The following is a 6,434-nucleotide window of genomic DNA, read 5'->3' as shown; positions in this document are numbered from 1 at the left end:
GCAACGTTCATCATCTGACCTTGATTTTTTTTAATAGAACCAGTGATTCCTATTTCAAACCATCAGATGTACTGATATTCTGAATTGGATTTTAGCCATAAGCAGGAAGACAGGAAGTGCAAAAGAGAGTTTCTTTTAACAAAAAAAAAAATAAAGAAAAAAAAGAAAAAAAAGGGGAAAAAAGGTCCTTAGGGCAAAAGATATTGGACATCTGTTAATCTTCATTGCTCTGACTAAAGACACACAGAGAGAGAGGGTTGAATCCCTTCATGTATTCCTATCTTGTTAATTTCATAACTTTTTCTCAACACCAGTGTGGCAGGGATAGCTGAGCATAACCATTCTTATTCATATATTGGCAGAGCCTGTAAACACTAATTCCCCCTTACTCCAGCAAAACTAGAGTAAAATTTCAATAGTTCTACTGGATTAAGGAGGTGATCTGATTCCAGTTATTACAAAGGCAGCAGATTGCAGCCTACTGGATATAAAAAGTTAGAAAATTAGCAGCCTAATAAGTAACTAAGCAACAGAGGCAAGCCTTTATCGCTATGAAAACCTTAGTTTTAATATTCACTGATTTGTACCCTAAGTGTACAGAGCTAAAATGACATTATTCCAGGCTTTTGCCAAGAAAGGCCCCGTATCACTATCATCTTTTGTGATTTTCAGGCCAGTCAGCAGCTTTCTCACCAGGACTCCACCAGAGCCCCTTAGTCTTGCCTTTCTTAACTGCCTCACAGAGCTGAGCTCATTTAACATCTGTCACAGATACCATGCTTACACTTTTCAGGGCATTGTAAGGATACCCCATTTAGCTTCTTTACAGAGCAAATTATTCTGTGAAGAGCACACCAGCAGATGCTGCTTCCGGCACCCTACCTAATCTGTTAGAAGTATCATGAGCATCTCAGCTTTGTACTGCACTGTGTGGTGGAGACATATTATCGCTTGCTTAACAACTTATGTGAGTGCCTTGGTTTCTACTTCCAGTATCTTAAAATAGGCTTATTCTGCTTCCTCACAGGAGTGTTATAGGGATAAAGTCACACGTACCACTGAAGTGCTCATCATGGTGAAAGTAACCACGCAAAACTCCACCAGCATTCTTCTGTGGGCGGTGCAAGCTGAGCCAGCCCCTCAGCGAACGTGTGCATTCCTCTGGCCTCCCAATGCCCTGCGTGACTTTCTCCCTTCCTTCCAAGCACAAGTCAAGCAGTGGATCAAACATGGAGAAACAAGAGAAAGAAGGATTCCTCCCTATCCCTAGTCAGATTAGTGGCTATTCAAGCATATAGTTTCAGAGGAATATGTAACATAAGAAAAGAAATTACTAGGTTGTGAAAGGGCAAGAATGGAGAGTAGCTTAATTAAATTAACTGAGGGAATATTTACACTTCCTATTTCTGAGATTTGCAATTCTGTAGAATAATCTCCCAGAGGAAGTCATGAAAACCTCATCACTGAGCCATTTTAAATGAGTTGGAATAGCTCTACAGTGAGCAACAGTGTGGGGGCTGTGGACTGGCTTATGGTTCCTCTCTCTCTCTTTCTAATCAAGCATGCTCCCCTTATATCTCCATGGCATGAACAGTGGGATAATCCATACCCACACAGTACTGTATTTGACTTTTAAAACCTGTGTAGATGCTTATCACAAATACATTAATAAGATTACCAACAGGATTAATGTACTGTTGTTTGTCATTCTTCTGTTTCTTGTGATTATACAATAGAAATGTTAATTTAAAACTTTTTGCTCACTCTTGAAAGCATTTCATGATGCGGATTCCCCATGCACACACGTATCTGTTGAAACTTTTCCCCATAACTTTGCATAGTACTAGGTTTTCTTCTCTGTCAAATGCTAGGAAAATTTAGGTAAAACAAGACCTTTATGGGTCAAGATTCTTTGTATTCTCTTATTGTGCATCTTAGCATAGACATTTCTAAGCTAAAAACTGAATACTTCAGAGGATTTGAGTTGACATTGCACAGCCCTAGGGACAGAGCCCACGTTGGGTATACCCCAAAGCGATCCTCTGCAGAAGTGGTGAGAACAGCTGCATCCGAGGTCACAACTTCCAGTGCCTCATTTGGCATTGCTGTGTCTTTATCAAATGTAGAGTCTTATATTTGATAATTACCTAAACTGTGCGCTGTTGTTTTGCCTCTAATACCTGGTGCTGCAATTGTAGAGTAGCTTTTTCAACAGTTTTTCCCCATCTGTGTACCAGCTGAGATAAGTAACAAGGTCTAAATGCGTAGGCTTTGCGTAGTACACATGCTTACTCACCTCAGACTAGCTAATTCTGTTGCTACTCTGCAGAATTAATTCCACTTTAGCTTACTATGACTGGGTTTTTACTTTATTCATAAATATCTTGATTCTTTAGCAGCAAAATTATTAAAATCAAAATGAGAAGGAAGGTTGTAAATGATATTACTGGGAGGAAGACAGTAGTTATTGGACCCACTGAAGTTTTTCCTACTATTTCAATTAGAGGCAATATTATTCTTCACTTTCTATTGGAAAATTATGTTTAAAGTTTCCATGAAAAACATCTGCTGTATTCCACCCCAGCATTGGCAGTCATTCAGCGATAGATTAAGTCACTCATTCCATATATGCTCGTAGATTTAGTCTCCCTTCTGCTAAAGTTGTTATTGACCACGGCTTATTGAAGGACTTGTTTTGTAGAAGTCGATTTCTAACTTTTTCCAGTTTGACTACTCTTTACAAGTAAATACCTTATTTTTCTCTATCATTTGTACCTTGAATGCAAAGGTTGTTTCCAGAAACACAGTGTTTTGGAAAATGAAGCCATCAGACTTTCCCAAACATAACTGAACATTTATTTTAATCTTGGTTTTTGATGATGATGCCGGCACTATTGTTCAGAACTTTTTGTTTTATCACAAATGTCTTATTATAACATGGGCAAAGGTAATCAAGATCCCAGCTGATTACGTTTTACATTTTCTATCTTAAACTATGAGAACAGCTCATTAGAACAGGGTTGCAATACAACAAGCACCAGTCATTTCCTGAGCAGCTCACACAGCAGCAGTGTTTTACATATTTGAATGTTTTGGATAAAAGTGATCTAGCTATTTTAACATTAAATATTAATTTTGCAAGTGGGCTTCATTACTGCCTTTTTGCAATAAGATAAACTGAGTTTTAAAGATCCCTAGAAAAGACAACATAGGTAAATGCCACCAGAAACAAAACTAAAAAAAAGAAAACCCTGACATCTGTGGTTTCCTTCTTCAAGCCACCAGCAAAGGAGTTTCAAGGGGAGTTAGAGAAGTACCTAAATCTAATGATATTGTCTAGATCATGGGGTAGTTACACTTCATGGCATGTTTTACACTGCTACTCCACCAGTTACCATGAACTTTTCCAGAGCACTGCAGCTGTCTCCTCACCCATCCATTGAAGTCTCATAGGAGTGCAGCCAGGTCTCATCCTGAAGAGGAATTTGGACATGACTAGATACGTACCTGGACCTGGCATCTGGGGAACGTTCATAGAGCCACAGAACTGACATAGGCTGTTTAAGTAAATGGGAGTTAAGGCAGTGCCTTAAAAATTGGGTTTTGTGGTTTTTGAACTCTCCTTCCATATTCCTGTGTTGTGAGTTATGGCTTAGCCAGAGTCAGAAAGAAGAGTTTCTAAAATATTGACAGAATTTTTGATGTTTTACTTGTATTCATCTCATCTTTAAACTTAGTCCAAGTAGAGTCCAACATTTAAAAATACATTAAGTTCTTAAACCAAAAATTAATTGATCCGATTTTGTGTTTGACTGGCCAGGATTCTGAATTTGCTACAATGTTGATTTTCATGCCAAGGCATTTTGAATTTCCAAGACATTTGAAAATGTTTACATGCATACTTAAGCCTTGTACAATAACTACCATTATTGCACAAAGACCTCTCTTCACTTTAATGTACAAAGAATTACTTGCAGAACACTACATGGATTGTAAGCGGCAAATTATTAGTATCTTTCCGCAAATTTTGTGTATGCCAATTTTTACATTGCAGAAATTGCCCCTTATATGTAGTTTACAGTCCTCCTACTGGTACTTAAAGATTATTATGTTTGAGAAACTGAATGATTATTTCTTTCTTATGATAATTCATGTAGTTTTATAGAATTTTATACAGAATATATATACTAATATGTAGGGTTGTAATTCTTCTATTGTATCCAGTGCAAGCAGAGCACTGTGAAATAAAATGCCTATTTACAACCTTTATTACAGTAAAACCTTGTGTAAACTTCAAGAAATGGGCTGTCTATACCTATCACGATTGAAAGAAAAGACTGTGAGTGAGGCCAAACAGTACCTTTCTAAAACTACTAGAAAACTTCCAAAGAGTCCTCAACAAATGTGTCTTATGAATGATGTCATGTATGAAGAGAAAGCAATGAGCTTGTACCATTCTTATGCCTTTCTTTTGCTTCTAATGCAAACAGTAGCTGAGTAAAGTTTAAAAAAAAAAAAAAAAAAGTCTGATTAGAATGAAACCTTTGCATTTGGTGACTGAGGCTTTCAGTCACCAAAAATGAAAGTAATGAAAATCAGGAGGTGAACACTCGCTGTGTCAGGCTTTGGGGAAATAATAGCTGTCTTTCAAATCAGAAGGCTTCACAAAGCCTGTTAGAGAGTGCACAGAAGCAACCCACATAACTTTTCCTTCATGTTAGGGAATCCAAAACACAATTCCACCAGCAGTGCTGCATGCAGGCTCCACAAATATTTGATTATATCTCCTCTAAGAGCCTAACAAAATCTAAATGAATATTTGGGAAGATGACTAATAGCTTAGCATGAATATTCCAAACAAGCCTTCCTAGGTATTTGCATAAAGCCACTGAAATTAACTTGCTCTTTTGAGTGTGTCTGTGCATCTAGATCAGTGCTTTTTCATTCCTTTTATTTGTTTCATAACATGCATATAGACCCGTGTGCTGGACAAACATGAAGTAAACAAAATTATTTACTACATAAGAATAAGCAATTAACTTACAGTATAAAGCACTAATATCCAGTAAAACAGTATGAGCAGTTTGTTCACCTTCAGATTTTTTTAATTAGCTGGTCCCTTTAGCAAGCTTAACCCATCGCCCAGGTCGCTCTACCATTTGCTGAACTTTAAGCCCACATTTCTCGTTAAGCCTATGGTAGACAGTTTGAGGCCTTAGAATATGCCAGTCTTGGATATATCATTCTCTTCACCCTCTGAGAGTGGAGATAGCTGAAAGATTGCAAAAACAGCTCCAATGGAAAAAGCTATTAAATTTTATTAACCAGAGCCCTGAACCAGGAATCATTACTATAACAATGCAAAGTGGAGGTAAAATATCACCTCATCAGCGTGATAGTATTTTACAGCCATTTCATACTTATGCAAATGATTGCATATGTGAAAGGCAATAATGAATTAATGGACCAACCACATAGTAGCATCAAGGGTAAAAATACAAATTTATTTAGGATTCAGTAGAGCTATAGAGCAGGGTTTTAAACTACAGAGAGACTCTTTTTCGTGGAAAAGTTCTTCCTCACATTCACATCACACCTATAGCTATCATCAAATTCTGATACACCTTCAGATGGATGTGAAAAATATTATAAAAACACACAAAATTTGTAATTGCTACAAATGCATTCATTGCTGGTGGGATTGGAAGGCAAGACTCCAATGAGTTGACAATCTTTCAAATAAAAGGTTAAATTTCCATTCATTAGACTGTAGGAAAGGTAGGGTTTTGATGAGAATCATTCCCGGATGACTGCTAATCTTTTTGTTCGGAGCACAGATACACTGTTGCCTATTGTCATGGTAACAGGCAGCTCTACTCCACTCTGTTTCTGTCTTTTCTTAGGCTATGGACACCCATGCACTTCCCCCCAGGTATAATGCTGTCATTCTTCCAGTCTTATCCTGAAAGTTTTGCATTGACCCTTACGTTTCGCACTTGACAATCCGCCCTTTCCCCAGGAAGGGTCTTTTTTGTTCTCAGGGACAGGGCACAATGATGCAAGTTATTTTTTTATTGTCCTGCCACAGAAGGTACAGGCACCCGCTCATGTTCATGCTCTACCTCACTGTCTGTAGAGGTGTGATTGGATCACACTGCTTGGCTCCCAAAACTCAAGCTGACATTGGAGCACATATAATGTGATATAGGCCTACATGTACTGACCAACACATTATTATAATGAAGATTTTTTATGTAGTAGCTAGAATAATGCACTAGAGAAAGAAAGACCCAAAATTAGCAGCCATGTTTCAAGCATGTTTAAGCTCATCCAGTCTTTCAGTTGCCTGCAAGCTCTGCCCACCTGGCTTTGCGAGCAAAGTGCAGGGCCAGACCCAAGCACGCATCCCACCAGCCAGCCTGCACCTGCCTGCT

The sequence above is a fragment of the Phalacrocorax aristotelis genome, chromosome 1, assembly GCF_949628215.1.
Source record: "Phalacrocorax aristotelis chromosome 1, bGulAri2.1, whole genome shotgun sequence".
NCBI lineage: Eukaryota > Metazoa > Chordata > Aves > Suliformes > Phalacrocoracidae > Phalacrocorax > Phalacrocorax aristotelis.
Note: the sequence above shows the minus strand (reverse complement) of the source record.